Source organism: Pelobates fuscus, chromosome 13 (assembly GCF_036172605.1).
Source record: "Pelobates fuscus isolate aPelFus1 chromosome 13, aPelFus1.pri, whole genome shotgun sequence".
NCBI lineage: Eukaryota > Metazoa > Chordata > Amphibia > Anura > Pelobatidae > Pelobates > Pelobates fuscus.
The window spans coordinates 14,884,561-14,898,459 of NC_086329.1; positions in this window are offsets into that span (position 1 = coordinate 14,884,561).

The window sequence follows — 13,899 nt, forward strand, 5'->3', positions numbered from 1 at the left end:
AGTGGGGAGGACATTAGGTCCCCCCTCCCCAATTTTTATTTAGGGCCCCCTCCCACCGCTCAGGGGTGGGGGTCAGGGGGGAGGACATTAGGTCCCCCTCCAATTTGTGTTTAGAGCCCCCACCCACCGCTCAGGGGTGGGGGCCAGGGGGGAGGACATTAGGTCCCCCCCCTTATTTTTGTTTAGGGCCCCCTCCCACCGCTCAGGGGTGGGGGTCAGGGGGAAGGACATTAGGTCCCCCCGCCAATTTGTGTTTAGGGCCCCCACCCACCGCTCAGGGGTGGGGGCCAGGGGGGAGGACATTAGGTCCCCCCCCAATTTGTATTTAGGGCCCCCACCCACTGCTCAGGGGTGGGGGCCAGTGGGGAGGACATTAGGTCCCCCCTCCCCAATTTTTATTTAGGGCCCCCACCCACCGCTCAGGGGTGGGGGCCGGTGGGGAGGACAATAGGTCCTCCCCCCTTTTTTTACTTTAGGGCCCCCACCCGCCGCTCAGGGGTGGGGGCTGGTGGGGAGGACAATAGGTCCTTCCCTCCTCCCCTCTTTTTTAATGATAAATATATCATTTATAAATAAATATTTAGTGTCTGTCCTCTAGCTATCAATCATCTATATTTTTTCTGATCAATACTCTCTTTTTTTGGCACTACAGGCACAAGTTAGAATTTTAACACCTTTTGAATAAGTTCATCATTGCGTGTTTTGGTTAGTCCATAATTCGGTTATATTACGGCTTGGAATTCTGCCGAAAACATGATTGGCCAAAACTAGGGCAAACTGCAGGTCGGTCCAAAACCAATCTCCAAGTCTAACTACAATTCTTACCACTACAATGAAGTGATGAAGCAAAGAATATGTACCATTGTATGTAAGTTAGAATGGAGGATAGTTTCAGCATTTGTTCTGTTTATGTATGTTGATGGATTTGTGGCCACGTCAGATGATTCCGAGGTTTTGATTCTTTGCATGTGGTGTTTTTGTGTTGTGATGCGCTGTGAGTGTATACGTGCAGTAGTTAGTCTGGTGTTGCAACAGTGTGTGGTTTTAGTATATTAATTTTATTTGGTTTTTAAATTTGACAATTTTTATTGTTTTTCACGAAATGAAACAAATTAAATGGGATACAGAAAAGAAAGGGGACATTCAACATTGCCTTTTATCTCTCTGTACTGTCAAGATAAAGCAATGGACCATGTCTTTTACTGGTGTTCGTCTCTTTGGAGTAGTATATTAATTATATGTTGCATGTGTCCCCTGTAAACTGCGTGTACATGTGTGTTGTGTGTGATTGTGTGACTTGTTTTCAACCAATATGAGTTTAGGGAACTTCTTTGATTATTCGGGCACATGAGCATTGGGTCAGTAAGTGTGCATTGATCAGTGTGAAAAATATAAAACAGCTTCAGTTGTACTGAGATCAGGTGAATAGGTTTTAGTGTTAAGTGGGCCTTTTATAAAACATATGAGGCACATATTAGTCTAAAACAACATTTAACACACTCTCAGGCCTCGCTTTAACATTGTTGGATAAGATTTTTAAATGATTTAATATTTTTGGATAAACTAGATAAAAGCAATATTAAATCAAGGCCTCTGTTGGGATTTGTTCATTTAAGACAGTGCAGTCGTTTGGACTATTTTATTGCAATAAAGCTATATTCGCCAGCAATTATAGCATTATGGTATATAATAATAGCAGGCGCACATTGAACATGGCTGTAAAATTTCACAATATTTATAACTATGTGTGTGTAAACTGTGAAAAGTGAAAGGCAGCTACTTGGTAACACGTCTAACTTAAAGGAAATGAGATGAGGCAATCGGAAAACTCTATCCTTAACCAATACTTTAAACTTTCACAGTTGTCTCATGCCAACCGAGGTGCCGTTTCCTGCCATTTGTAAAAGTTTGTTTTTTTTCTTCTTGAAAAATATATCTAAATGAACCAAAATAAGTGTGTGAGTTTTTCCTACTTACATCAAATGTGAGATGTCTACTTCGATCAGATCTTTCAATTGGTACGGAATCGTCCCTTGATGACTTTGTCAGGAAGACACTGAAGTGAAGGGTTATGCTAAGCACCATAACAACTCACTGTACTTTGGAGTACTTTGTTCAACGAGAAGCCCCATCTCACAGCCCAAGTGATGGAACACAGGACCAGTTTGGGGTGCAGGCTGCTCACCTGATACACGTAACCTGCACATGGCCTGAGGGAAAACTAAAACCTGCTCTGTCTTTTAACTCTCAGCTGCCAAATAGTGTGTGGGAATATTATTATTACCAGTCGTAATCTACAGCCAAAAGGATTGAGAAAATTTATTTTTCAGATTTTCAAACCGTTTAGTTTTACATTTTCCTTCTTCACAGAGCAATGTGACATCTACAAGCATTTTACATCAAGTAGAGGATACGGCTATAAGATTGGATTCCCCGCTATATTGTTGTTTTTTTACCAATATTAGGGATGTGCATGGGCAAAAAATTCAGTTTGGCACTTCCGAAATTCAGGACTTCGGCAATTCGGGACCTCGGTAATTCGGTTCGGCACTTTGGTCTTTGGCAATTCAGGACTTTAGCAATTCAGTACTGCAACAATTCCCTAGCCCTATCTCTACCCCTAACCACCACAACCACTTACACATCTAGAGGTAGGGGTAGGGTTAGATTCCTGTAATTATTCATGTAATTTTCCCTCCCTCTAGTGTTTTGCCACTTTTCAGAAAGCACTTTGGTACTTCTGAAATTCGACAATTCACTTCGGTTCGGTACTTCGGAAATTCGGAAGCCTCCAAATGTCCAAATTGCCAAAATTCATCCGAATTTACATTCGGAACGAAACGAATTGCACATGTCTAGCCAATATGACTTTAACTTGGTGTTGCATTAAGTCCTTAAAATATTTATTCTCCTGCTTAATGCCATGATTTTTGTTTAAGCTACATACTCGGTGGGCCATACCCATAGCTCCAAACATTTGAAAAAGATTTCCAAAGACACTTTAGCAGCAAGTACCCAGACATATGTACATATGTACACAGACAGATATGCAGAGACTCAAAGAGATAAGCACACCATGAAAAACGCACAAACACACACAATGGCATGAATACACAGATACATACAGTGATGCAATGACACGCGCTACACACACATACTGACAAACTGACACATACATACACAAGGAAAAAAATAAATACTTTTAATCTTCTTCCTGTGGCACTATACTAGCTGAACAAGGGACGGGACTCATTTTGGCTTGGATAAGAGCCCAAAACAGAGACAGATAAGACAGTTGGCAACTATGAGTACCTACACATCTGCTTGTTATTGGATATATCCAATAAATGATCTGACATCGCTTTAATGCATGAAACCATGCAGATATGGTCAAACAGTTATATGTTGTTCAAACCAAACATCAGAATGGGCTTTAACACCGCTATTGTTGGTGCCAGAATATCACAGAAATTAATGATCTCAACCGATTTCCCCACACTATAGCCTCAAGAGTTTACAGAGATTAGTATAAAAGCCCCCCTCCCACAAGAAAACATTAGTTTTGCAGGTAGAAATACCCTGTAAAAAGACTGAGAGGAAATAAAATACATTACATTAGTGCTATGTGGAAGAGCATACGTACATAAGCAAGATGGAGCTTCTTAAATTGGCAATATAACAGATATTCTGTAAAATAGAATGTATACCATAGTGCAATACAATAATGCAAATAAAATAAGGGATATACACACAATAAATATCAAGCCATAATCTCATATGACTCGGATGGTGTGCACCCTTGGATGTCCAAATCCTACTTTCATGCAGGATTCTGTTTGTTGGCACCCTCAACCAGCTCACAGACAAGAAATGCCAGGTCAGCGGTATATTTCCAAAACGGATAGTGCTTTATTTCCAAATTAAAAAACTAGGATAAAAAGTAATAAATTAAAATATAACCATTCAAATGTTAATAGGGCTATATAGTCCTTGAAAGAATCGCCAAAACGCGTTTCGCCTGGTACAACAGGCTTCCTCAGTTGGCTATATCGTCCTCTGTTTGGTTTTCTCCCTCCTTTTAAAAGTCCGCTCATTTTTACGTCCGGATTCCGGTTTCTACTTAATTGGAACCCATTATGCGTTCCAGCGATGTCACTTCCTGCTGCGTCATTTCCGGGTTCCGTTCCCGGCTGGTTGGAACGCAACGTGCGTTTCAATGACGTCATATTCCGGCGTTTCTTATCTTCACAATTCTTTTAACTTATATTTACAAGGCAAAAGACTATTTCCACATATTAATGTACATACACAAATAAACTCTGCATATATATGGAAGGTTCTTTATATATTACCAGATTGATGTGTTAACATTGTGTCAATATGTCTACAATATAGAAATGGTGCAAACATTTTTCTTTTAAAGTGCTCTTATGGTGCTTCCAAGATCTCCATAGCAGCATTTTTAAAAAATATATAATTTCAAGAACTATGAGAATAGCAAAAAATATATATAATAAAAAATAAAAAATTCTCACAGAATTTAAACGAATTGAATAGAGAAAGAGGGAGATATCCCCGGAATGAAGGTGAAGTAAGTAGAGAAGGTAGAGAAAGTAGGAAATATTCTCCAAATATACAGAGGAAGAGATTAGATAAGGTACAGGAATTACCACACACCTCTAACCAAGAACCTACATCCCCTTTTTTTTTTTTTTTTTTTAAAGACCTGGTCAAGGAGAGATTGAAACAAACACAGCAGACCAGTATATGGGAGTCCCCAGGCAAACGCAGAAGATCGATAACACAAGAAAGAGAAATAGAGGAAGGAGAAGAAATGAGATACAGGGAGAAGAGAGGCAAGAGATAAATCTGGAAGGCATTTTTAATTTAACAGGCCAAGAATTATCTAAGGAGGCAATTTAAGTTTTGCAGAAGGGCCTAAAATTTGCTCCCACCGCAGATTTAAATAAGTTTTATTTGTTCATAGATGTCAACAAATTTGTTAGACAGTTATGTTTAAAAAAAATGTTTGCCAATCAGAAGGAATTTCAGAAGGAAGAAGCTACATCGGAGTATATACACACAGATTTAAAAACAAAATCCAATTTTTTTCCCAAACACCTCATCTCTGATTAAATCAAAGCGTTTGAATTAATGGTCACTAAAGAGATAAGACAAATTAGGCCATTGAGTAAATATCAGTATAATATGTCAAGTAGGGAAAAGAAAGTGGTTAAGGAATTAAAACAAAATAGAGAAATGGTTATTAACCCCTTAACACCGCAGCCAAATGTACAAGTTGTGAACGAAACAAAACGTAAACAAAACCTGGCATTTGCGCTATATGTCTGTCCAACCGTAATTCACCTCTTTCATATTAAATGCACCCCCCCTTATTATATATCATTTTATTCAGGGGAAACAGGGCTTTCATTTAATATCAAATATTTAGCTATGAAACATAATTTAATATGAAAAAAATGGGAGAAAATAAGATTTTTTTTGATTTTTTTCGTTCTACATGACATTTTAACTGTTAATGTCATAATACTGTTTGCTTTTACTGCAATAAAATACACATATTTGTATTCAGCAAAGTCTCACGTGTAAAACAGTACCCCCTATGTACAGGTTTTATGGTGTTTTGGGAAGTTACAGGGTCAAATATAGCGTGTTACATTTGAAATTGAAATTCGCCAGATTGGTTACGTTGCCTTTGAGACTGTATAGTAGCCCAGGAAATAAATTTACACCCATAATGGCATACCATTTGCAATAGTAGACGACCCAAGGTATTGCAAATAAGCGATGTCCAGTCTTTTTTAGTAGCCATTTGGTCACAAACACTGGCCAAAGTTAGCGTTCGTATTTGTTTGTGTGTGAAAAATGCAAAAAACGCCAATTTTGGCCAGTGTTTGTGACTAAGTGGCTACTAAAAAAGACTGGACATACCCCATTTGCAATACCTTTGGTTGTCTACTATTGCAAATGGTATGCCATCATAGGGGTAATTTTCATTCTTGGGCTACCATAGGGTCATAAAGGCAACGTAAGCAATCTGGCGAATTTTAATGTGAAAAAAATTAAACACAAGCATTATATTTGACGCTGTAATTTTTGAAAACACCATAAAACCTGTACATGAGGGGTACTGTTGTACTCAGGAGACTTCGCTGAACACAAATATTTGTGTTTCAAAACAGTAAAAAGTATTGCAGCAATAATATCGTCCCTGTAAGTGCTGTTTGTGCGTGAAAAATGCAAAAAACGTCACTTTTACTGGCGATATCATGGTTGTAATACATTTTACTGTTTTGAAACACTAATATTTGTGTTCAGCGAAGTCTCCCGAGTAAAACAGTACCCCCCATGTACAGGTTTTATGGTGTCTTGGAAAGTTATAGGGTTAAATATAGTGCTAGCAAATTAAATTCCCTATACTTTCGGCATGGGTGGTCAGGCAGGTCCCGCTAATTGTAATTAATTAGGATACCTAATTATGTAAAATTATTACATAAATATATGTGTAGAATTAATATATGTATATATATACATATGTGTATATATACGTATATATATATATATTTTTTTTTTAATATTTTTATTTATATATAGGTATATATATAGTGATATATACGTATATATTTATGTATATAGATATATATATTATTTCGTTCTACGTGTATTTTGATATAAATATATATATATTAATATCACAATACAGTTAGAACGAAATAAAACACATCTATATATTTTTTAATATTTTATTTTTAATTATTTATTTTATTTTATTTTTTTACGTATTTACATATTTATTTGTTTTATATTATTTATAAATATATATATAACAATAATTATATATATATTTAATCAGTATCAGTCTACGTGTAATTTGATATTAATATATATATATATATATATATATATATTAATATTTAAATACACGTCGTGTATGTGTAAATGTGTGTGTATGTGTATATATATATATATATATACTTAGATCATATATATATAATATATATGATCTAAGTATATTTTATTTGTAACTGTCATTTTTTTTATTTATTTTTTTAACTAATATTTTATTTTTTTTACAGGACAGGGGGCAGAGACAGTGTCAGCCAGTGATGTCACATCACTGGCTGACACACAGGATCAGTGATCACAGTGACTGCCTGTCACTGTGATCACCTCCTGCAGATTGGGTAATTGACCACAGGGGGGAGTGCCTGGGTGGTACAAGCACTCCCCCCTTCCAATCTGCAGGGGGATCACTGTGCCAGTTACATGTGTCAGCCAATAGGCTGACACATGTAACACTGATCGCAGTGACAGGCTGTCACTGCGATCAGAGCGCTCTGAGATCGCAGTGACAGCCTGTCACTGCGATCTCAGACCTAGCAGATCGCGGTCACTGACCCCAGGGGGACTGCCTGGGGGGCCAGGTAAGTCCCCCGACCGCGATCTGCAGAAGGGGAAAGCCGCCGGCCGCATGTGTCAGCCGATTTGAAATCGGCTGACACATGCTTAATACTGGTCGCAGTGACAGCCTGTCACTGCGATCAGAGACTGCAGATCGCGGTCACCGGCCACAGGGGGGGTTGCCTGGGGGGCCAGGCATCCCCCCCGACCGCGATCTGCAGCGGGCGATTAGCGCCGGCCACGTGGGCGGCCATTATGGCGAGGACGTACTATTACGCCCGCCGGCGTTTAGAGCCGGTTCCTGCAGGGCGTAATAGTACGTCCTCCGGATTTAAGGGGTTAAACCGGCGGATAAGGGGGGGGGGGTTGTCGTAACCTCAAAATCTAGTTACGTACAAGAAGCAGAACGGATCCTATCTGACCCCCTTACATATCAAAAATTGGATAAAAATCCAATTGAAGATATAAAGAAAAAATGTGATGAATATATTAAGAAAGGTCTAGAAAAGGAAATATTGACAACGGATGAAGCTAAGTATCTGTCTACTCCACACCCCAAAACTCCGGTTTATTATCATTTACCCAAGGTACATAAAGATAAAAGAAATCCACCTGGCAGGCCGATAATATCCGGGATAGATTCAGTTTCAGCGAAGGTATCGGAATATTTGGACAAATTGCTACAACCTTTAGTGACATGTAATCCCGCCTATTTAAAGGATACGATACACATTTTGAAACTACTAGAAGAGATTACTTGGAAAGAGGGTAACTTTTTGGTAACGTGTGATGTAACCTCCCTCTATAGTATTATACCGCATAAGATTGGACTGGAAGCTGTGCAATATTTTTTAAGAAAACATAATTTTAAAGAGGAACAGGTTCAATATATTTTAGAAGGTATCCATTTGATTTTAACCAATAACTTTTTTTGGTTTCACGATGTCTTTTATCTGCAAATTAGGGGGTCGGCGATGGGCACCAAGTTCGCTCCCAGTTATGCAAATCTGTTCATGGCGTATTGGGAGGAACAGTTTGTGTATAAGGGACACACTTGGGCAGCGGACTTGGTGTGTTATCGCCGTTTCATCGATTACATATTTTTTATCTGGACGAGTACCAGTGCAGAGTTGGATGCTTTTATCATATTTTTAAACAATAATGAATGGAACATTGTTTTAACGGCACAAATTAGTAAAGAAAGCATCAACTTTTTAGACCTTGACATCAATAGAATCAATACATGTATTACTACAAAGAATCATTTTAAAGAAGTGGATGCAGACGGATACATCAGGAAAGAGAGCTGTCATTATACGCCCTGGCTATCGAATGCGCCTAGAGGACAATTCTTGAGAATTGGACGGAACTGTTCTAATGATACAGGCAGGGAGGATTAAAACCCAATTTTTGCAAAAAGGATATGTAGAAACAGATTTGCAGACTGCTCTAGATGTCCGTACAACACCCTGAAAGAACCTTTTCAACATATAAAGATAAAAAGGGGAAACAAAAATGGAGCAATGATGTTCCGTTTATTTGTAATTTCAATGGAAACCATAAAAAAGTTAATAAAATTATAAACAAATACTGGCACATCTTGCATGATGATCCGGTTCTTAAAAGCATTTTGCCAGAAAGACCTAAAATTATTTATAGGGGAGCAAAAAATTTATAAAGAGTACTTTAGTACAAAGTAGTGACAAAGAAATGATAGTTAATAAGAATGTTTTAAGACAAAATAAAGGTTTTTATGGTTGTGGCCAGTGTTTGGCATGCAAAAACACTAAAAGTAGGAAGCGTCACATAATAGATATGGAACCCTGGATAAATAAAAAATTCCAAATTCGGGACCATTTAACCTGCTATTCTAAAGGGGTGATTTATGTCCTGAAGTGTCAGTGTAATCTTCTATACATAGGTAGAACTATCAGATGTCTGAATACGAGAATAGCAGAGCACACGAGAAACATAAAAAATGGATTGGAGTCACATAGTGTCTCTAACCATTTTAAAATGTTTCATAATCAAAATCCTGAAGGAATGTTTTTCTGTGCTATTAAATTAGTCAAAAAAGATTGGAGAGGGGGAGATTATATTAGGAAAATAGGAATGGAAGAAATTAAATTCATTTTTAATTTCAACACTATGGCATCTCAGGGTTTAAACCAAGATTTTGAGTTATGTCATTTCATTAACTAAATCCCCTATGTATAGTAATATATTTTACATCTACCATTTAGCCTTTAATATGTTTTGTTACCTCCAGTCTGGAGTATTATGTTTCATTCAGCTTTTGGGATTTTATTATGGATACATGATTTTTATATATTTTAAAGTCCCCCGATATTTATATTTTATTTATTTTTTTATTATATACATTTTTTATTTTTTATTATATATATTTTTTGCTATTATCATAGTTCTTGAAATGATAGATTTTTAAAAAATGCTGCTATGGAGATCTTGGAAGCACCATAAGAGCACTTTAAAAGAAAAATGTTTGCACTATTTCTATATTGTAGAAATATTGACACAATGTTAACACATCAATCTGGTAATATATAAAGAACCTTCCATATATATGCAGAGTTTATTTGTGTATGTACATTAATATGTGGAAATAGTCTTTTGCCTTGTAAATATAAGTTAAACGAATTGTGAAGATAAGAAACGCCGGACTATGACGTAATTGGAATGCACGTTGCGTTCCAAACAGCCGGGAACGAAACCCGGAAATGACGCAGCAGGAAGTGACATTGCTGGAACGCATCATGGGTTCCAATTAAGTAGAAACCGGAATCCGGAAGTAAAAATGAGCGGACTTTTAAAAAGAGGGAGAAAACCAAACAGAGGACGATATAGCCAACTGAGGAAGCCTGTTGTACCAGGCGAAACGCGTTTTGGCGATTCTTTCAAGGACTATATAGCCCTATTAACATTTGAATGGTTATATTTTAATTTATTACTTTTTATCCTAGTTTTTTAATTTGGAAATAAAGCACTATTCGTTTTGGAAATATACCGCTGACCAGGCATTTCTTGTCTGTGAGCTGGTTGAGGGTGACAACAAACATAATCCTGCATGAAAGAAGGATTTGGACATCCTGTAATGGTCCAAGGGCGCACACCATCCGAGTCATATGAGATTATGACTCCAGGCTTGTGAGTGATATTTATTGTGTGTATATGCCTTATTTTATTTTCATTATTGTATTGCACTATGGTATACATTCTATTTTACAGAATATCTGTTATACTGCCATTTTAAGAAGCTCCATCTTGCTTATGTACGTATATTGTTGATTTTAAAGTGATATAGGGGTACCACCTTGAGGTGTTTAGAGCTTCTTATTTACTCTTTTCCACATTGTGCACATATTTGTTATATTACTATGTGGAAGAGCACCTCTAAACTCTCAACACTTGAATTAAAGAGGATGAACGGTAGCAACAGTTGGCCAGATTAGGTTCCACCCCTGTCAGCTAAGAACATGAAGCTAGGGCTACAAGAAGTTCAGGCTCACCAAAACCTAACCACACAAGGCTAGAAATACCTTGAATCTTGCCACATTTCAAATGACCAGCTTAACGAGATCCACCTGCTAAAAATACACGTTTTCTTACAAAAAATAAATAAAAAATTAAATCCTCATTGTGACTACTGCATGTATCTTCGTATTGAATTAACTTAATAAAATAAATAAAAACCTGTTTCTACAAAACCCCTGCCCTCTGTACAAAACCCTTGCCACCCCTTCTAAAAAAACTCTTGCCCCCTTCTACAAAACCCCTGCAACCCCTTCTACAAAACCCCTGTCACCTCTCTACAAAAGCCCTGTCACCCCCTTCTAAACCCCCCCGCCCCTTCTATCAAACCCCCACCCCCTTCTATCAAACCCCTTTCACCCACTTCTACACACCCCATCACCCCCTTCTACAAATCCCCTGTTACCCCCTTCTGCAAAACCCCTGCCCAACCACTGTAGCATCCATTAAAAAAGCATTTGTCACGACTAGTAATGTGGTCCAGCACGCAGAATCTATGTAAACATATAGATAAGTCAGAAAAGGAAAAATAACAGGACAGAGCGTAAACCGGACCTTAGAATGGCCGGACTAATACGCTAGAGACAGAGAATGGTCAAAGGGAAAGCCGAGGTCAAGGAAGCCAGAAAATACTCAATACCGATAAGACAAGCCAAGTCAGGGAAACCAGAGATCAGAATAACCAGGGAAACGCCAAGGATCAGGATACCAGGAAATCAGAAACACGAAACTAGCACTTTCAGGAAACCAGGAAACTGAAACCACGACATGGCAAAGTACTAGGGTGAATTAGGGGTTTAAATACCCCTCTCTAAGCTATGATTGGTCAGAGGGCGACCTCTGACCCCAGAACGTGCGTGTGCGTTGACGTCGTGACGTCACGCACACGTTAGTATAATTCTCGGGGGCGGGGCTATCCATAGACGCGACCACGTGGTCGGCGCCATATTGGATTCGGGCGTGATGCCCGGAAGAACTACACGCGCGGTTCCCGGCTCGCCGACGAGCAGGTAAGCTCGTGTAGTCGGAGCGGTCGTGCCGGTCGGGCACGACCGTGAGGCTCGGCGGGCCGGTGACCGCAACAGCATTATTATCAAGCAGGCACTCCACTCATAATTGATGAAGGTCTGCTTGCTGCTCCCTGCTGCGGACTCTGACTCCGTCCTCAAAAGTCTACCACTGCGGCACCGTTCTCACCCAATGTCAGAGCGGATTCTTCACGAGGAAGGCGGAGCATGTCGACGTTGGCATGGCGGACCTCTGCGTGGCTTCACGCTACTCCACACATAATGCGGCCCTCATTACATGTGTTATTAAAGAGTAGTCCGCTATCGACTGGGGCCAACCCTGATATAGATGGTGGGGTAAACAACACAAATCTAAGTGTTTATAGATCCACCCTGCCTGGTGGTAATGGTTCATAATAAGTAAGTATAATGTTAATGCCACTCCTTCCTGAACATTGTTACTAACCACATTTATTCCTTTATAATCACAGTCTAGTCATCTTCTAATGGCTAGGTCTGCCAGGGTAACACACTGTGGCGAAACCAACCTCGCCACTGGGAATTGGAGAAGCTTGTTTGCCCGCCTCCTGCCTGCTGACTATGGCCCCTGGGAGATTTGACCCTTTAAATACAGTATTTTGGGCATATTGTATTTTATTATGCTGCTGCTGGCCCTTTAAGAACCATCTGGGGACATACTGTGACTTTTGGGAACAATGCCCCTTTAAGACTATGGCCCTTGGAAGATATTGCCTGTTAAAGACTATTTTAGCAGATTGGATTTTAAAAGACTTGCTGCCTCTTTAAATTGTATTGGAGCAGTTCTGCAGTTTTAAATTGGCACTTCGGATGCAGCCGAAGTACCGAAGTAGTCGAAGTGGCTGCCATTCGACAAACGAACACGTGGTGGCGGCCATCTTTGTTCATTCGAACGAGGTCAGCAGTATGTGTAGCCAAATCCATGGAACTGAAATCGGCTACACATTTCAATGAACACCGCTGACCCTTACTTTCTCCTACACTCCGTTTTCATCTGCAGAGACTAAGTCCCGTTCGGCAGTTTGAACTCTGCTATACTAAGCTAAATGCACGAACGGCCCCGTTCGTGCATTCGAATGGGACTTAGTAATTTTTTCAGTGTGAAATTGACCGACCGCACAGCCCAAATCTATGGAACTGTTTTGGGCAGGAAAATGTGCCTGCGGTCGGTCATAAAGGACTTCCAGCTAACTTTTGAACTAATGGAAGGATTTGCATGATTTTTGAGTATGTTTATATTTCAAGTATGCTGATTAATAATATGTATGTTTTTATGAAGATTGTATGTATATTTTTCAAGTTATAGTACATATATAAAAACTGTATTTTTCCTGCTTGTGATAATTATGTTAACCCATTGTGTACCATAATTAGATCACAGGCAGAGGGGAGGATTTTGTGTGTAATTGCTGGGAGTGTTTTCTGTAATGTACGTGTGTTATTGGTTGCTCTGTAAAACCCTGTGGGCAGTAATAAGTTTACAGTTAGTTCTGCTTTGACCTCAAAACAAAGTGTTGTCTCGTTATTGGGGGAATTGGATTGTATGCTGATTGCCAGGAGTGTTAGCTGATTTAATGCTTTTCCTGTTCAGCTGTTTACAGCATTCATATGCTTGAGAACATTCGTATGCTTCTCCGGTTCAGTGGTTGTGGTGTCTGCTGCAGTGCTTGGAGTCCTCAGGAAGCGCTAGGAGCATTATTCAACGGAGGTACCCAGTCGGGGTGCCCGTCGATCCGTTACACACACCGTGTCACAAAACACGTGAAATTGATGGGTCCATTAACATTTAGTTCATTGTGTACTTCACAGTTATCGAATTCCAATCCAAAAGAGCATTTTTGGATGTGATGAAATGGGAGATTTGCAGTAAGAAAGTGCAACT